The following is a 20,852-nucleotide window of genomic DNA, read 5'->3' on the forward strand; positions in this document are numbered from 1 at the left end:
ATGAAATCTACCCCTAGGAAGGGAAATTCTCTCCTGTAAGAGTTAATATGGGAAAAACATTTCTCCTTTCCACTGATGCTTTCCAATCCTTGTTCCACAAAAAAACACCAAATTTTCAAAAAACATTTGTCATTGGGACAAAAAGTGAGGTGAAATCTTCTAAAGAGGAGGAAAGACAGCAAAACAAATGTCACAGGGGTGATAACCCTTCCCTATGTTTTCCAAAAAGCTTAAAAAAGATTTTTTGGCTGGAGCTAAACACGTTAAAAATGTACCCGTTCAAAATGACAAACAGATTCTACTTAACAACAAACCTACAGTCCCTGTCTTGTTTGCACCGCCTGTATACTGCTGTTCAGAGTATATAGAGCCTTGTGGCCCCACACCTTTCCTTATTTTAATTTGGGTTTGGGGTTCCCCTTAATATCCATACAAGACCCAAAGGGCCTGGTAATGGACTGGGGGGTACCCATGCCGTTTGTCTCACTGATTTTCATCCATATTGCCAGGACCCGACATTACATTAAACCCGCAAGCAGTTTTAAATGAGATTTTTTCCTTTAAAATGACATTTGGTGCACTGTGGACTGTGGACTGTTTTAAACACGGGAAACACGCGCCACTTTACAGGCATACTATAGATACCCCCCAGGTACGATATTTAAAGGAATATTTCTTTTTTTTTTTTTTTTACTTTAACCATCATTAAAATCACTGCTCCCGAAAAAACGGCCGTTTTTAAAAGTTTTTTTGCATTGATACATGTCCCCTGGGGTAGGACCCGCGCCCCCAAATCCTTTTTAGGACAATACCATGCAAATTAGCCTTTAAAATGAGCACTTTTGATTTCGAACGTTCGAGTCCCATAGATGTCAATGGGGTTCTAACGTTCGTGCGAATTTTCGGTCCGTTCGCAGGTTCTGGTGCGAACCGAACCGGGGGGTGTTCGGCTCATCCCTAGTCATCATCAAATTGAACTGTATTTGAGCAGTTCTGCAAAGAAGAGTAGGCAAATATTGGAAAGTCCAGATGTGCAAAGTTAGTAGAGACATATTCCAACAGAATAAAGGCTGGAATTAAAGCAAAAGGTGGTTCAACAAAATACTGACACAAGGGGGTGATCTTTTTTTCCAACTTAGTGATTCTGTTGTTGATTTTTATTTTTTTTAATTCTGACATATTGGTGTTATATCTTTCACTTATCTTAGTGATGATGACCATGGGGATGTCTTTTAAATCAGTGACGCACTGCAGCTGTAGGTTTTAATATGTTGCTTTGAAATGAAAATGACATTTTTACTTGCTTGCTACGACGTCATTTTATGATAGTATTTTATAGGCACTGTGCTTGTAAGCATTACCATAAGAAAAATACTAAATACAGTGGGTATAGAAAAGAATAACCCGCATTTAAAATAATCACATATTTTTGCTTTGCAACCTGAAATTAAGACAGACACAGTTTTTGTTTTATCCAGCTGTATTTATTCATTCACATACAAAACAGAATCACTGAGTTGGAAAAAGGATCACCCCCTTGTGTAAGTATTTTGTTGAACCACCTTTTGCTTTAATTACAGCCTTTAGTCTGTTCAAGTTCAGTTAAATTTGATGGTGACCGTTTGTGGACTGCAGTATTCAAGTCATTCCACAGATTTTCAATGGGGTTTAAGTCTGGGCCTGACTAGGCCATTCACCCTTTTCTCCTTCAACCACCATGAAGTTATTTTTGTTGCGTGCTTTCTGTCATTTTCATGTTGGAAGGTAAAACTTTTTCCGATTGACAACTTTCAAAGTTTATCCCAGAGATCTTTTGACAGTGCCTTCTGCCTTGCCATCCATAGTTGACTGTTTGCTTCAGTTGCACTATCAGGGACTGAAATGCTTCAAGCTGAGCTAATCAAAATGACCACAGCTGATCACAGTGGAAAGTCAGATGGCTTTGTGTGCCATTGAGAAGGTGATTAGCTACACCTGGCTGAGTTTGAGTCGTTTTTAGGGGGGTGATCCTTTTTCCAACTCAGTGATTTTTATTTTTTTTTAATGTTTTTTACTTTTTTCTGGCATGGTGTTATATCTTTAAATTGGATGTTATAAGTTGCACTAGTAAATCTAGCTGGATAAAACAAAAACTGTATCTGTCTGAAAAGCAACAAAATGTGATTATTTTTTAAGGTGGAGTGATTCTTTTCTATATCCACGTTATATAATGGCTGAGAATTAAATGAATATTGTATCATGATTACAAAAATAAATAAGAAAATATAAATGAGCAAATACAATCATCAAACACCAGAAAATTATTAATGATAAATACAAGTCCAATCAAAAAGTTCATCATCAATCCTCGTGTATGTTGGTCCAGCAGTGCTCCATCACCAGTAAAAATGTCCACTCACCTGGCCAGTAGACCTATATAGAGATATACAGGTCAGAATAAACTTTATCCAAACATCTGGTGAGATCCCCAATCCAATAGGTAATGGTGGACAGGTCTCCCTTAAATCACAAACAGGTCTCCTTTATATCCTAGGCACGCTTCCATTTTCCTCCTCAAAGAGGAAAAGGAGTGACCTCCAATAATGTAATACCTTTTATTAATAATTTAAAATAAAATTCTGCAATATAGCACACTTATGCCCCGTACACACGATCGGATTTTCCGCCGGAAAATGTGTGATAGGACCTTGTTGTCGGAAATTCCGACCGTGTGTAGGCTCCATCACACATTTTCCATCGGATTTTCCGACACACAAAGTTTGAGAGCAGGCTATAAAATTTTCCGACAACAAAATCCGTTGTCGGAAATTCCGATCGTGTGTACACAAATCCGACGGACAAAGTGCCACGCATGCTCAGAATAAATTAAGAGATGAAAGCTATTGGCCACTGCCCCGTTTATAGTCCCGATGTACGTGTTTTACGTCACCGCGTTTAGAACGATCGGATTTTCCGACAACTTTGTGTGACCGTGTGTATGCAAAACAAGTTTGAGCCCACAACCGTCGGAAAAAATCCATGGATTTTGTTGTCGTAATGTCCGAACAAAGTCCGATCGTGTGTACGGGGCATTACAATAAAATCATGCATCGCAGACTCGTTACCAGCATTAGAAAACTTGCACATCCGGTATCGGCTCCGAACCAGAAGTGACGTCATCCAGCTCCACCCTACGTGGTGCTATGTCACTTCCCTGAGGAAGTCTTGTGGTCAAATGATGAAACGTGTCATTTGTTCACCTTTTCCTGTGAATAAATGGTCTTCCTGTGAATGCATAGGTTACAAGTACCGTCAGACCTGTTGGCAAACGTAACAGCAAGAATAATTTATTGCTGTGCCATGATGTGACATGCCCCCATCCACTGCCTTTGCAGCTTAAGTGGAAGAAGTTGGGGGGCCTTAAAAATGTGGCTCAACTGCACATGTGTATCCCCCCCCCCCCCCCCCAGCTGCAAGTGTCAACAAGGCCTGTGTTCCCATCTATTCACTATCCACTGTTTTATTTGTGTTTTCGGTTTATTATTTGACTTTCAAGTTGCAAAATCAATGTATGATGTTCACATGTCACAACTGAATGCTTTGCCCCCTACTGACATACAGGTCCACCCGCAGATTCCTCCTTCTCACACTTCCTTCCAGCTTCACTGAGAACTTTCTAAATCATAAAAGAACACAATGGAAGGCCAGGATCCACCCAAACCAGAAATGTCAGTTTAGGAGGGTGATGCTGTCTTCTAAAGCAGAACTTCAAGTGGAACTTTAGTCAGAAATTCAAGACATGCTAGTCCCATTAGCCGGTATAGCTATGGAAAACATTAAAAATAAGTGTCTATAGTGTTTTTAAAATCCAATAATACACTGTCTCACCCTGCTCTGCACATGCTCAGTTGCTCTCTAATTTTAGTCATTTTTTGGGCACCGCCAAATTTGTACAGGTCGTTCTGCTGACAGCCTTAAGGCTCCTTTCACACTTGTGCGACTTGTCCTGTGACTTGGGACTGCAAAGTCGCATGACAAGTCTTACCCCAGGATTTCCAATGAGTACCAGTCATATTATTATTATTATTATAATTATTATTATTATACAGGATTTATATAGCGCCAACAGTTTATGCAGCGCTTTACAATATAAAAAGGAGACAATACAGTTATAATACAATAAAATACAAGAGGATTAAGAGGGCCCTGCTCAGAAGAGCTTACAATCTAATAAATATCTGTGCGACTTCAAGTAGCAGCGACTTCAAAGTAGTCCCTGCGCTACTTTGGTCAGGCTTTGATGCGACTTGAGGTCCATAGACCTCAAGATTACACAGGCATTGCTTCAAGTCATGTCAAAGTCACTCGGCAAAGTCGCATCAAAGTTGCGCGACTTTCAGGTTGTGCATTTGTGAAAGGGGCCTAAAGCAGAATTAAACCCTCCTATCCTTTACAGCCAAGGAAGCTGCTTCTGTTTGAGCTGCAACTGCCATCACATGTGCCAATGTGATCAGTTATGACACCAGCCATTTGATGGTTTGACAGTTTGGTTGAGGACACAAGCAAATGTGACAGTTAGCAAGCCTGACATTACAGGAATGTAACTGTTTTTTAAACCGTTGAATCGATGGGTTTAGTTCCACTTTATGATTTACTGCTGTTCAGGGGCTCTGGGCTTCAGCAAAATGGCAGCCTTCAGCGAGAAGAAACGGGAGCAACTGGAGGCAATTTACAACACACTAATTTTGGTAGCATAATTTTTAATGTAGAATATAGGTTCCTTGCTAAAGAACATCATTTTTTATCATGTTGTTATGGGTAAAGTTCCAAGTAATGAAGGGTTATACCCCTGTCCGTTTTTTTTTTCGCCATCTCTGTCCCATTGGGGAGATTTCCCTTCACTTCCTGTCCAATAGCCAAAACAGGAAGTGAGAGGAAATCCCTCTAAAGTCAGTTGTCACTAGTGATGAACTTGGGTGAGTGTTCTGTTTCTGGTGACAACCCAAAATATACTTATATATTTATTTCTTTCACATCCACTGACCAGGACAAGCAGAGAGCAAGAATCTCCTTATGAGCTTGTTTATGCTTGTGATCAGAGGGTGGTATAACGCTGCGTTTTTTACCACTCCTTAAGTGCTCCCTCTTTTGTTGCAGTGTACACACCAATGGCTTGGGCGCAATGCTTTGTAGGGTTGTCACCTGTCTGGGATTCACCCGGACAGTCTGAGTTTTAAATTATGTGTCCGAGATTCAGGCAGACTAAAACCCAAACACATTATTCAGACCAGGCTGTGGTTCCCCAAGTAACCAAGATAGTCACACACAAATCTGTTGCCGTCCAGGAGCTGCGGGCGGCTGTCTGGGGTTAGGTTCGGCATTACTGAGGGGCAGGACGATGATGTCAGCAAGAGCAATTTGGCCACACCCACTTTTCGCTGCGGAACAAAATGCCCATTGCATTACTACTTTCCTTTGGGCACCAAAAGGTGTGCCAGACTGCTAAAGTGTTCAAGTTTGGCTTGAAGAAAAGGTGACAACCCTAATGCTTTGTTTGGCGGCTGCTCCAAAAATTATACCCCCTGTCACGTTCACCGGATGGTACCGCCTACCGGGCACAATCTAGTCACATCAATGGAGTTGTGCTGCACCCGAGCCCAACACGTGCGGTTGTCTGGTATTTAGGGAGTTAAAAAAGGCAGTGAACAGGCGATACAAAACCTCCTCACCGCCTGTCTGAGGCCCTGTTCACATTCTGGGGCAGAATCGCTGAGAATCTGCCTGCGACCCCAAATCATACTGCAATAGTAGAAAAACGCACCACCCATGTTCGGGGTGCCCCTCATTTTAAATGGCACCTAAACGCAGTGCGGTTTTGCCACAATTGTTGCGCAATAAATTGTGGCAAACCGCATAGTGCAAAGCTTGTCGCCCCAAAAAAAGGAGGAATTTTCCTTGGGCGACAAGTTTCGTTCAATGCAATTTATCGCGCTAAACTGCGTTTAGGTGCCAATAAAAAATGAAAGGCATCCGAACACGTGTGGTGTGTTCTGCCACTATTGCAGTGCGATTTGAGATAGTGGCCAGAATCGCAGTGATCCTGCCCGAGATCCCAAAATGCCAGATGTGAACGGGGCCAAATACTCTTCGAAGAGCAATCTGATGAGCGTCAGTATTTTGAGCAAGTGTGAACAAGCCCTTAGGACTCATTTGGACCTGTTTTGCTCTCTGAAGTCCACATTTATATATATATATATATATATATATATATATATATATATATATATAACACTCCAAAACGCACCCAAAGAATAACGCACACCTCCACAACAAATACAAACTTATCCTAATATACAATATATAACACTCCTATAATAAAACACACCCAAATAACAATAAAGAAGGGAACAGTGGTCCCCAAATTAGCAGCACAATGGAGCTAAATATTCCATTCACTCTTAGGCCTCATTCACATGGGGGGGGTATGAATCCGTACCCCATGGGAGGGCCGTGTTTACCCGAATGGGGATGCACAGCCGTTCCCAGCATCCCATGTAGGCAGTCCCAATGCTGTCAACTGGGTTGCAGCAGCTGTACCCAATGTAACATCTGTATGGGTGCCAGTGCACAGCCACGAACGCACCCAGGGTGCGTCTGCACAACTGCATCGGCATGAATGTGCTTTTTGGGATTAACTCAGCCCCCACACAGGGTACAGATTCATACACCCCGTGTGAGTAAGGCCTTGGACTTCTCCATGAAGGACCTCACTGGTGGGAGGAGTTCTCATTTCTCCAGCAGAGAAAGCCTAAAGAAAGACAAAAAGACTTCCAACCTCCCCTCATAGCCGGTCCAACACATGCCTCAAAAACATACTGGCCTTCAACCTCCCCATATAGCTGGTCCAACACACGCCTCAAAAACATACTGACTTTCAACCTCCTGTCACAGCTGGTCCAACACACGCCTCAAAAACATACCGGCCTCCAACCTCCCCTCATAGCTGGTCCAACACACGCCTCAAAAACATACCGGCCTCCAACCTCCCCTCATAGCCGTTCCAACACACGCCTCAAAAACATACCGGCCTTCAACCTCCCCATATAGCTGGTCCAACACACGCCTCAAAAACATACCAACCTTCAACCTCCCATCATAGCTGGTCCAACACACGTCTCAAAAACATACCGGCCTCCAACCTTTCCTCATAGCCGGTCCAACACACGCCTCAAAAACATACCGGCCTCCAACCTCCCCTCATAGCCAGTCCAACACACGCCTCAAAAACATACAGGCCTCCAACCTCCTCTTATAGCCGGTCCAACACACACCTCAAAAGCCTACCAGCCTCCAAACTTCACAACATATTCAGTTACTTAATGTAGATTGACAATACATCAATCAAACATAATCACCTGTAAAAAAAGTCCCTGAGATGTTGGTGGTAAACCGCCTGCTAGGCCCAATGAAAAATATCACATTCTAAAAGGAAAGGTAGTACAAGGGGTAGGGGGAGTATGGAAGAGGGAGAAAGGGAGGAAAGGAGAGGGGGGAAGGGAGGGAAGGGGGGTTGGAGGAAGGAAGGGTGGGGAGGGTTGGGGGTAACCTTCCCCCAACCCCCCCTTTCCAGTGGCGTCTCCAGCTTTCATATTTAGGGGGGGCACATGGGGGGACAGGAACAAAAATAGGGGGGCAATATAAAATGCAAATATATATATATATAGATATATATAGATATATATATCTATAGATATATCTATATCTATAGATATAGATATATCTATAGATATAGATATATCTATATATCTATCTATCTATCTATCTATCTATCTATCTATCTATCTATCTATCTATATTTTATCTATCCTGGGGCCCTTTACCCCTTTACTACGATCCCACAACGGCCCTTTCCCATGTTCTGCAGTGAGCTCCCTTCCTACTGGGGCCCCCCAGGGTGACAGAGAACAAGAGATATATGTCACCAGCATACCAAGAAAATATAAGGGTCCAAAGCAGTGGGAGAACTATCAGGGTTGCAAAGGTTGTCTTGCCACCGGGCCCTGGTGTTCTGTCACTGTGGGGTTCCCCAGCCTCCTCTTGCTGTCTGCCTCTGCTATTGACAGCGCTGGTCTGGCATTTCTTGGAATTTACAGGCTCGTTCTCATGTCCTAAGGACAGGAGAAATCAGTCTGTTTTTTCAGTAACTGAGAGTCCTGGTGGAGTCCTTCCTGCAACTCGCTCTTCTCCCTGCCAATGAGGATGCAGGGGAAGGAGCAGATCGGGCGGCCGTGGTTGTGTGAGCGCTTGCATTATGCAGTGTCAGCGAGCAGAGGGAGGGGGGAGGAATCACTTCGCAGAAGCTGACTGGGGACGTTCTCCCTCTCAATAGAGACTGCGTTACCCCAGCGGTGGCCCGAGTAAGATGCGGCACATCCGATATGAATACAAACAAAAAGAAATTGCCTTTTTGTAAAAAAAAAAAAAAAAAATTAAAAAAAAAAAAAAAAATTTAAAAAAAAAAAAAATTTTTTTTTGGGGGGGCACATGGTGGGGCCCAGCATAATGTTGGGGGGGGTCATGGCCCCCTCTGCCCCCCCCCCTAGGGTCGCCATTGCCCCTTTCTTTTCCTCCATCTCTCCCTCTTCCATAACCCCCCCTTGTTCTAACTTTCCCTTTAGAATGTGATATTTTTCATTAACCTTAAAGCTTCTGCAGAAGCTGCCGAAAGGGAAATAGAGGGCTGATGGGAGGACCCTCCGATTACTGGAGTGGCAGCCGCCACCAGTGTAGGAACCTGTGTTGGTACAGCCGTACCTGTTCCCTGGGAGAGTTCCTCAGATTTTTTGTTGAGTCTTCTAGGAAAAAGCCTATTGTCTTGTTTGTCCAACTACATTGATAGTTTGTGATTCAGAAACTGCTGATGAGAATCTTTCAAGAGATTGATGATGTAGTAGATTCCGGTGATGGCTTGAATTGAAGATTATAAACTAGCCGTGCCTCTAAACTAATATCTAATCATAAATGCACATGAAAAACTAAAAATGCATCCCCCTACCATGTACAGTGGTTTACAATAGCATTGAGACATCTCCCCCAATGTCCCACAACAAATGGTAAGATTGAAGTAATTGTGTACACCCTATATTCTGTCTTATAAAGTGATATAAAATATAAATAATCAGTGTCCAACAAGTGAAGCATATGTATATTCAAAAGTCCAAGCTGAACAACAGTCCCATCGGCAACTAATATGTGATATACCAATATGCTGATAGAAAATCAAGACAAAAAATACATGAAAAAATAATAGATAAATGAAAAAATTGTGAAAAAATGTGAAAAAAGCCACAATGTGAAAGTGAAGCTCCAGAATGGCACACAGTTCTAAAATAGTGAATCTTGTGATGAAAACTGATGATTTCCAGTGACTTTGGTGCTCCCCCTCAAGGGTCCCCACTCACCAGCTCCTCAAACCCCTGCAGGGGTATTGGGCATGTAGCAACAGACGAAAATGGGTGTCCCAAATCCAGTACACCCGTCTCCAGGTGTCTCAGCTCCAAGCAGTGGATGTTGCGCCAGTCTCTTAGTCACGTCCTCATAGGAAAAAACAGGGCTCCCATAGTGTAGTGAGTTTTGTGAAAGGATTTTATTAAAAAACAGCTAATAAACAGCCAATTAAAATCAGCCTGAACTCCCCTTACAAAGGGGAGCCAGAAAACTCACACTCGTTAAGGAGAAAAACCAGTACAGAGGGAGCTATGGATAGGAGACTTCAGCCGGACGGCGTGCGCCTCAGCTGCGTTCCAAGCTCGCTCTGGGTTCCGGGTGTGACGTAAGTGCGTAGCTCCGAATATACATATGCTTCACTTGTTGGACACTGATTATTTATATTTTATATCACTTTATAAGACAGAATATAGGGTGTACACAATTACTTCAATCTTACCATTTGTTGTGGGACATTGGGAGAGACTCTGATGTTTATAATCTCTCTCAATGCTATTGTAAACCACTGTACATGGTAGGGGGTGCATTTATGATTAGATATTAGTTTAGAGGCATGGCTAGTTTATAATTATAGAATACCCCGGCACAGGTAGCGCCACACACCCCTATCCTTCTTTTTTTCATTATCTTATCTCACCTCCCTCGGGAGGTGAGATTCAGGGGAGGCTGCAGAATTGAAGATTCTCTCCCTCATATTCACTAGCAAATCATCCTCTAATCCCTCCTCCTCATCACCTAGTTTAAATTTTCTTCCAACATTTTGGCCATCTTCAATCCCAAAAAAGCTGCACCCCTCCCATTTAAGTGCAATCCGTCACTACTATAAAGATGGTAACCACCTGAAAAGTCAGCCCAGTTCATCATGAAGCCAAACCTCTCCTCCCTGCACCAGTTCCTCAGCCAGTTTTTAATTACCCTAAGCTCCTGTTGCCTTTCTGGTGTGGCTCAAGGTACCGGCAGTATTTCTGAAAATATTGCCTTGGGGGACCTTTTCTTTAATATAGCCCCTAAGTCACTGAAATAATTTTGTAGGGCGTTCCATCTTTCTCTAACTTTGTCATTGGTACAGATATATACCATGACAGCTGGGTCCTCTCCAGCACCATCCAACAATCTGTCCATGCAATCTGCAATGTTCTGAACCCGAGCGCCCGGTAAACAACATACTGTTTGGTGATAACGGTCTTTGTGACAGATTGCCCTCTGTATCTTTCCAATGACTGAATCCCCTACCACTAGTATATGCCTATCCTTTCTTGTAACCTTGCCCCCATCTTCGTCACATGCTGGTGGAGTCTCAGTGTGTACGTCACATGCTGGTGGAGTCTTGGTGTGAACGTCACATGCTGGTGGAGTCTCGGTGTGAACATCACATGCTGGAGGAGTCTCATTACGAATGTCACATTCTGGAGGAAACTCATTGTGAAAGTGAAATTCTGGAGTAGTCTCATTGTGAACATCACATTCTGGAGGGGTCTCATTATAAACATCACATTCTGGAGGAGACTCATTGTGAACATCACATTCTGGAGTAGTCTCATTGTGAACATCACATTCTGGAGAAGACTCATTGTGAACGTCACATTCGGGAGGAGTGTCATTGTGAACGTCACATTCTGCCAGAGTCTCAGTGGTAATGCCACAATCTGCCAGAGTCTTAGTGGGAAAGTTACATTCTGCCCAAGTATCAACAGAATTGTTGCATGCTGGAGGAGTCTCAATGTGAATGACACGTGGTTGATTTAACATTTTTCCAACTTTTTGGCTATTTTCTTTCCCAACAGAGCTGCACCCTGCTCATTTAAGTGCAATTCATCCCTGCTGTAGAGAAATTAACCAATTGAAAAGTCAGTCCAGGTCTTCATGAAGCCAAACCTCTCCTTCCTGCACCAGTTCTTCAGCCACTTGCTAAGCTTCCTAAGCTCCTGCTGCCTCCCTGGTGTGGCTCGAGGTACAGGCAGTATTTCTGAAAATTCTGCCTTGGAGGTCCATTTCGTCAATATAGCCCCTAAGTCCCTGAAATCATTTTGTAGGGTGCTCCATTTTCTTCTAATGATGTCGTTGGTTCCAATATGTATCATGACAGCTGGGTCCTCCTCAGCCCCATCCAACAATCCATCCATTCGATCTGCAATGTCCTGAACTCATGCGACCGGGAAACAATATACTGTTCGTCGATCGCGGTCATTCTGACAGATTGCCCTCTCTGTCCCTCTAATAACAGAATCCCCTACCACCAGGATCTGCCTATCCTTTTCTTTAAGCTTGCCCTCATCTTCATGGTAGGAGATATTTAAATCGCTGCCCTGGTATTTTGATGGGTTCTCAACATGAACGTCACATTGTGCTGCAGTCTCAACATGAATAAGACATTCAGGTGGTGTCTCAATGTGAATGTCACATGCTGGTGGAGTCTCCGTGTGAACTACACATGCTGGTGGAGTCTCCGTGTGAACTACACATGCTGGTGGAGTCTCCGTGTGAACTACACATGCTGGTGGAGTCTCCGTGTGAACGTCACATGCTGGTGGTGTCTCCATGTGAACGTCACATGCTGGTGGTGTCTCCGTGTGAACGTCACATGCTGGCGGTCTCTCCGTGTGAACGTCACATGCTGGTGGAGTCTATTGATGCTGGCTGCTGGGGATCTGTTTTTGTATGGGGGTCTATTGTTGCTGGGTATGTCTACTGTTTACTGTTGCTGGTGGGGGGATCTTATCTCACGGGGGGTCAATTGTTACTGGGTGGGATCTACTGTTGAGGGAGAGGTCTATTGTTGCTGACTGCTGGAGGGTCTATTGTTGCTGGGGTGGTACTTTGTTGAAGGAGGTCCATTGTTGCTAAGGGAAAAATCTTTTGTTGCGTGGGGGATTTATTGTTGCTGGGGTGGAGTCTATTGTTGCTGGGGTGGGTCTTTCTTGTTTTCATTAACAAATTTCATAGAAATTACTGAGTAGCAAAAAATACTTGGTTCTGTATTGTCTGAACGGTGCTGTAATGGGAGGTGGGTAGGGGGTGGAATCAAGGGATGGTGCTCAGAGACGGGTAGGGGGGCAGAGATGAAGGGTGACTAGGAAGGGGGGAGTTCCTGCACCTATTCCCTGAGAAAAAAGCCCTGCTGTAACCAGCGTGATGCTTGTTGCTTGACATGTTTTACTTTTCAGCTTCTTCAGGAGTTTATAAAGCAATATGTAGCTACAAAGACAAATACAATTAAAATAAAAAATACCAACAATAATGCAAACAAAATTGGCATTAACAATTATTCATAAGTATGCATGACTGTAAATAAACATTTCTGTTATCAAAGTAAATGTGTATCAAGAATATATAACAACATAAATAGTATGTTCAATGAATATCCATGAGGGTCTGAGCACTATACAGAGGGGCACACAACATGAACATAAAACTCACCATGTATATAGAATGTAATCAAGCTAATGCACACTACTAAAGGGTCCAAAACTGATGTAAGAAGAGGTGCCAACAGCAGTGGTGGCAATTGATGGCAGAAGAAGCACAATGTGGCCGGTGGAAATACTAGAAATGTCAAAATAAAAGGGTATATATATATATATATATATATATATATATATATATATATATATGATATAGAAATATATCAAGGATACATAAAGGCCTCAATCAATTAGATATACAGGTTAGGTTTACCTTAGATATCATTCAAATGCTCCTTCCACCACAGAATGTAGAGGGTAGCAACAGACCAATCCGGAACTATTTCTTCCAAAGTGATGAAGGAACAATATCATGAAGCCATGATGAATGCGGACACATTAAATCAATAGCATCCCCCAGGCCACCTACAGTGTCCCATCTGATAACAAATAGAAATCATGCATCCATCAGTAAAACCAACATACACATAAGAAGCGCCTGAAGATCAAACCTACCAAGCATATCCTTCAAAGACATAGCGGCCACCTCAGGCTCCATGGCCGGCTCTGTGGCTGGCACCACCAGTCCCATCTGGCCTGGTGGCTGCTATGTCTTTGTTCTGACAGATGCGGTGAGTTTTGAGGATACGCTTGGTAGGTTTGATCTTCAGGCCCTTCTTAGGTGTATGTTGGTCTTGCTGATGGGTGCATGATCTCTATTTGTTATCAGATGGGACACTGGGTGGCCTGGGGGACGCTATTGATTTAATGTGTCCGCATTCATCATGGCTTCATGAAATTGTTCCTTCATCACTGGAAGAAATAGTTCCAGATTGCTCTGTTGCTACCCTCTACATTCTGTGGAAGGAGCATTTGAATGACATTTAAGGTAAACCCAACCTGTATATCTAATTGATTGAGGCCTTTATGTATCCTTGATATATTTCCTCAGTACATATATATTTTACACACACACACACACACACACACACACACACACACATATATATATATATATATATATATATATATAGCCCCCTTTTATTTTGACATTTCTAGTATTTCCAGCGGCCCCATTGTGCTCCCCCTGCCATCAATTGCCGCCACTGTTGTTGGCACCTCTTCATACATCAGTTTTGGACCCTTTAGTAGTGTGCATTAGCTTGATTACATTCCATATACATTGTGAGTTTTATGTTCATGTTGTGTGTCCCTCTGTATAGTGCTCAGACCCTCATGGATATTCAGTGAACATATTATTTATGTTGTTATATCTTTTTGATACACATTTACTTTGATAACAGAAATGTTTATTTACGGTCATGCATACTTACTAATAATTCTTTATGCAAATTTTTGGAATTATTGTTGTTGTTTATTTTTTATTTTGATTGTATTTGTCTTTTTGTAGCTACATATTGCTTTATAAGCTCCTGAAGAAGTGAAAAGTGAAACATATCGAGCAACAAGCATCACACTGGTTACAGTAGCTACTTTATGTGTATATTGTACATGTGCACTGAATTGTTTTTTATGAAATGTGGACAACATACATTGTCTCCCTGTTTCTTTTAAAACTTTGGACTCCAATAAAGATGTTTTTATAACAAAATATATTTTGTATATTTAAAGCCTGTTATAGAGCACAGTGCTTGTGCGGTGTATGAAATAGCTGGCTGATCCTACCAGTTTCTACCCTCCCCTCTCTGTGCTGACTCCCATGAATCAGGGCTGCAGAGTCCTGACAGAGGCTTCTTACCACGTGATCATTGTGTTAACCAGGAAGTGCCTGTAAACGGCATTCCTCGGATTGGACTGACAGGGAGAGCCAATCGGCGGCTCTCCCTGTCAGAGGGGGGGTCTGTGCTGATAATCAGCACATTGATTATCAGCGCAGCCCCCATGAGAGGTGCCCATCAGATGTGCCAATCAGTGCCCAACAGCTGCCAGCAGTGCCCCCTCAAAGTCTCTCAGTGCCCACCAAAGTGCCAGTCAGAGCCCACCACAGTGCCAATCATTGCCCATCACAGTGCCAATCAGTGCCCAGCAGTACCACCTGTCAGTACATCATCAGTGCTGCCCATCAATGCCATCTATTAGTGTCCATCAGTGCCATCTGTCACAGCCCCTCAGCGCTGCCTGTCAGTGCCCATCAGTGCCGCTGGCCGGGCCCATCAGTGCCACCTGTCAATGCCCATCAGTGCCACCTTTTAGTGCCCATCAGTGCTGCCCATCAGTGCTGCATATCAGTGCCCATCAGTGCTGCATATCAGTGGTGCATATCGGTGCCCATCAGTACTGCATATCAGTGCCACCTTATCAGTGCCAACTCATCAGTGCCCATCAGTGCTGCCTCATCAGTGCCCGTCAGTGAAGGAGAAAACAAAATGTTATGACAAACTAAGAAAAACGTTTTTTTTCCAAAAAATTTGGGTCTTTTTTAGTTTGTTTAGCAAAAAATAAAAACCCCAGAGGTGATCAAATACCACCAAAAGAAAGCTCTATTGGGGAATAAAATTATAACAATATAGTATGGGTACAGTGTTGTATGACCGCGCAATTGTCATTCAAAGTGCTACAGCACTGAAAGCTGAGAATTGTCCTGGGTAGGAGGGGGGGGGGAGTGCCTGGTATTGAAGTGGTTAATCTTCAACTGCCATAATGTTGCACATGTGATCCGTTATGACACCAGCCATTGGATGGTTTGACAGTATATATATAGATAGAATCACTGTGGAAACATATTAAAAAAGTGATTTAAAAAATATTTTGCCGGGGGGGGGTTTTGGGCTCGAAGCTTCAAGCATGGTGTCAGGATGATTGAAGTGCTAACATCAGCCATCCACCTGACAAATCACCCGCCGCCGAATTCCCTGTCAACCCAGAGACTACATTTCTCCCCCCCCTTCCACGAAACCGGTCCCCCATGCAAAAAAGGTTGGGGACCGCTGTTCTAAAGTGACATCACTTCCTCCTAGCGTTCTATGATAGCCACGCAGGAGGGAAATGAGTGACAGATTCCATCATCGGCGAGGGTTTTGAAATCATATTTTTTGGGAAGGGGGGGGTCCCTAAATGGCACTTTGGAAATATGGTCACCCTAGCATAGGGTGTTTGAGGGAGTTATTTTTAATGCTTATTAACGGCACCTTTTAGACCCTTTTCACACTGAGCTGCCCCGGACGTCAGCGGTAAAGCGGCGCCATTTTTGGCGGCACTTTACTGTCATTTTAGCGGCACTATTTGGCCACTAGCGGGGTGGTTTTAACCCCCGCTAGCGGCCGAAAAGGGGTTAAATCCGCCCGCAAAACGCCACTGCAGCGGCGCTTTGCCAGTGCTGCCCCATTGTTTTCAATGGGCAGGAACGGTGGAGGAGCTCCAAAGAAGCTGCTGACAGGACTTTTTGTGACACCCTACCAGTGCAGCACCCCAGTGTGAAAGCACTCGGGTGGCATCACACTGGGTTTGCAGCTGAGGTTTTTTTTTGGCGCTATTTTTAGCGCTGTAGCACCTGAAAAACGCCTCAGTGTGAAAGGGGTCTTAATGCGCATAGGCGTGTTTGATAAGCGTCAGTATTTTTGAGCAAGTGTGAACAAGTCCTTATCACATCAGGATGTGTTATTGACACGTTTTTGAAGCATTTGTGTTGTGGTAAATAACTCTTTTCAGACGCCTCCTCTGTGCTGCTTTTCTGTGGTACGGATTGTTGTTGTCCTATCACCTCGGCTAGTAACGCTTTCTAAACGCACCCTAAAACACGCTGTAAACGCCATAGGAGCTACTGTGGCGTGTTTGCATTAACATGAACGGAGGCCATTTGGTGAGCCGTAAAGCCGGATGCTACGTGGCGGATCAATTTTGATGCAAATTTGACAACACCGTCAGCTGCAATGGCAGGCCTGTGCGAGGCTTCCCAAACGCGGGGGAAACGCCTGCTTTTGGCGCTAGTATAAACTTAGGGGGGCACAGACAGCAATAAAAACATGACAGAGGTCCAATCTAATCTCTCCCCACTATATTCAACACTGAGGAAAAATGCCTTTATTTTTACTTTTTTTCCCACTTTGGAGACACCAGTGATCAGTATTAGACATATATATATATATATATATATATATATATATATATATATATATATACAGTATGGACGGAGTAAGGAAGGAGATGAGGGGGACGTCATTGTTCAGTGATGAGTATTAGGCCCTCATATACACAGTATGGATGGAGATTGGGAGAAGAGAGGACGTCAATAATTCAGTGATGAGTATTAGGCCCTCATATACATAGTATGGATGGAGATGGGGAGAAGAGAGGACGTCATAATTCAGTGATGAGTATTAGGCCCTCATATACATTGTATGGATGGAGATGGGGAGAAGAGAGGACGTCATAGCTCAGTGATGAGTGTGAGGGGAGGATGGAGCCGGGTGATGGCGGGGAGGAGGATCGGTAGGAGGAGGAGAGGGAGAAGGGAGGACTCTCCATACACCGATCACACAGCGGCCAGGAAGTGTGGTGAGTGTGGGACATAAGCGGTGTATGGGGGTCACCATCACTGACGGGTGCACTCTGGGTCTACGGGGACACCATTACTGATCATCGCTGTGGGGGGAGGGGCTGTCCCGGACACGTACACGGGGTGGTGATGTATCAGGTATGGAGGTCTCAGGAAGGTGTGCAGAGTGCGGCCATTAGGGGGCGGTGCAGTGTATCCCCCCCCACAGAGTGTAATAGGGTTTGTCTGTAGAAGGCAGTATGAGTACAGCGATCATGTACTGTAGCAGTGGAAGGGATGAGGTAAACTTTATGGTCACACCTGTGGCTCTGCATTGTCCTGGGCTTTTATTCCTGCGTTTTTGGTGCATTTTATTTTTTTTTAGGGCCTCATTCACATCTACGCATGAAACAAATATGTGAAACACAAAGGGTAGGTCTATTCACTTGAATAAGCTGCCTTCTGCGCAAACAACGCGCCAAAAAAAGCTGCCGCACCTTTTCGGGGCATTGAGCTTCGCATGTTTTCGCGCATTTGTCACACGACAAAACACATCTGTTACCAATTAACCACTTCAGCCCCGGACCATTTTGTTGGCCATAGACCAGAGCACTTTTTGCGATTCGGTGCTGCGTAGCTTTAACTGACAATTGCGCGGTCGTGCGACGTGGCTCCCAAACAATATTGACGTCCTTTTTTTACCACAGATAAAGCTTTCTTTTGGTGGTATTTGATCACCTCTGCGGTTTTTATTTTTTGCACTGTAAACAAAAATAGAGCGACAATTTTGAAAAAAACGCATTTTTTTTTACATTTTGCTATAATAAATACCCCCCAAAAATGTATAAAAAAACATTTTTTTTCCTCAGTTTTAGGCTGATACGTATTCTTCTACATATTTTTCGTAAAAAAAATCACAATAAGCGATTATTGATTGGTTTGCGCAAAAGTTATAGCGTTTACAATATAGGGGATAGTTTTATGGCATTTTTATTAATAATTTTTTTTTTTTTTTACTAGTAATGGCGGCGATCAGCGATTTTCATCGTGACTGCGACATTATGGCGGACACATCGGACAATTTTGACACATTTTTGGGACCATTGTCATTTATACGGCAATCAGTGCTATACAAATGCACCGATTCCTGTGTAAATGACACTGGCAGTGAAGGGGTTAACCACTAGGTGGCAGTGTAGGGGTTAAGTGTGTCCTGGGGGCGTGTTTCTAACTGTGGGGGGCGTGGCTGTGTGTGACACGTCACTGATCTCTGCTCCGATGACAGGGAGCAGAGATCAGTGACACTGTCACTAAGCAGAACGGGGAGATGCTTGTTTACGTTAGCATCTCCCCATTCTTCCTCCCCGTAAAACGATCGAGTCCGCAGGACCCGTGATCCGACTCACGGAGGTCCCGGCCAGCGCGCGCACGCGATGGCACGGCGGCAAATTTAAAGGGACGTACCTGTACGCCCATTTGCCTGTCCGTGCCATTCTGCCGACGTACATCGGCGTGCGCCGGTCGGGAAGTGGTTAATAATGAATAATTAGTGTTTTTCACACGTTCCGGAATGTGTGTGCTCCTGCGCCCAATGCTGGAACGTTGTGATGCGAATGAGGCCTTAGCCCGGGTTCACTCTGGTGCGGCTTTGAAATCGTGCTACTTCAGAGCAATTTCAAAGTCGCAGATCAGTGCGATTTGCACTGCCGATTTAATTGCGGTTTAATTTAACAGAAGTCTATGCAAGTCGCAATGAAATCAGAGTAGTGCAGAAACCTTTTTCGTTATCGCTGCGACATATGAAGGTTCCATCGCCGGCAATGGGGTGCGACTTGTCATGTGATTTGGAGCTCAAGTTGCATGATAAGTCACACCTGTGTAAATGGGGGCTTAGGCCTCGTCCACACAGTACGATTAGCTGAGTTCTCCATCCAAGGCCGTCTTTTACTGGCACAGGTGTTGCGTGGACCCCCATGCCGGCATCCCATTGTCTATTGGGACGCGCGTCTACGTAGCCGCTGTGTCCCAATATGACATGCAGGTCCCAAATGTTCGGGGAGCCACACCTGCATATCATATTGGGACACAACACCTGTGCCTAAGCAGCCGCATGTCCCAATAGACAACAATGGGATGCCGGCATGGGGATGTACGCAACACCTGTGCCAGTAAAAGATGGCAGTGCATGGAGGACGCAGATAATCGCCCCGTGTGAAAGGGGCCTTAGACTAGATTTAGATGTGTGTCAAAATCTCCTCCTCTGAAAAGCGATCCATGTTCAGATTAGTTTTCAGAGGCCATTGACAGGCAGCGAGGAGGTGGATGTGACTCCCCACCACCTGTTTTAAACTAACTTTTGGCAACAAACATACCACAACCATGTGCATTGCAGGACGTCTGTGGCACTTCCCCGTTCAACCGATCGATACAGGTTGGGTAGTTTTTTTTGCCATGGGTGTGACGGATTCCGACCACGGCATGTAAACAGCCCCATCCACTGCCATTTGCAACTGAAGTGGCATTTAGTCCCGGTTCACATAGGTGCAATGCAGGAACACTGCGAATCCACTGCGGATTCCACATCGCTCGTGACTTGCAAGGCAAATCACACTGCCATATGCGAATTGCTGGGAGTGTCAATGCAATGTTAAAGTGGAGTTCCCCTTAAAAAAAAATAAAAAAAAATAAAAGTCAGCAGCTACAAATACTGCAGCTGCTGACTTTTAATAAACGGACACTTACCTGTCCCAGGGTCCAGCCATGCAGGGGATCGAAGCCCCGCTCATTCCCCCCTCCTCCCGGCGGCGCCGACATTTTAACTGTGGGCTCAGCCAGGCACCCACTGCGCAAGCGCGAGCCGCGTGCCGTGACTGGCCGCACAATCATCTGGGACCGGTCACGTGTCCCAGATGATTGACAGAGGGAAGGGAAAGAGGTGATCTCCCTTCCTGCGCCGAGGGAAGTGACATCAGGAGCCCAGGCGCTGAAGGAGGCAGATTACGAGGGACCCCCTAGCAACAGGCATTTGGAGGTGAGTAAAAAAAACATTTTCTTCAAATTTTTTTTTAATTTTTTTTTTTTAAACACGTTAATTAATTTTTTTTTTTTTGGGGTGGAACTCCACTTTAATGACACCCCCATTTCAGTTCACATTTGAACACCCATGCGATCCAATTCTGGTGCGGACCAAAAAAAGGGTCCTGTGCGAGTTTGTTCCCAATGTGATGCAAATTCAGCCATACTATCTGTATGGCTAAAATCGCGTCGCAGTGCGGTGCGGGTCACATGCAATCTCCAGAGCGCACTAATGTGAACCGGCACTTTGGGGGGTGCTAAAAAATGCAATAACAAGTCTAAATGAGGACTTATAGTGCTCATGCGCTATCACTTGTATGATCTGTCACACTTCAGCCATCACAAATCAATGCACAACAGGAGGAATCTCATTCTTGTCTATGGGGCCTATTCAC

At 44.2% G+C, this 20,852-nt stretch overlaps 1 protein-coding gene across 1 annotated transcript in view; it reads left to right on the forward strand.

The window, feature by feature from the left end:
* Positions 1-17,107: 17,107 nt before the first annotated feature.
* The window catches only part of MFSD10 (major facilitator superfamily domain containing 10), a 73,650-nt gene continuing 69,905 nt past the window's right edge, over positions 17,108-20,852 (forward strand). The window contains exon 1 of the mRNA XM_073610877.1: positions 17,108-17,402. The gene's annotated coding sequence lies outside the window, so the exon portion shown is untranslated. The remainder of the gene's footprint in view (positions 17,403-20,852) is intronic.

The sequence above is a fragment of the Aquarana catesbeiana genome, linkage group LG01, assembly GCF_042186555.1.
Source record: "Aquarana catesbeiana isolate 2022-GZ linkage group LG01, ASM4218655v1, whole genome shotgun sequence".
NCBI lineage: Eukaryota > Metazoa > Chordata > Amphibia > Anura > Ranidae > Aquarana > Aquarana catesbeiana.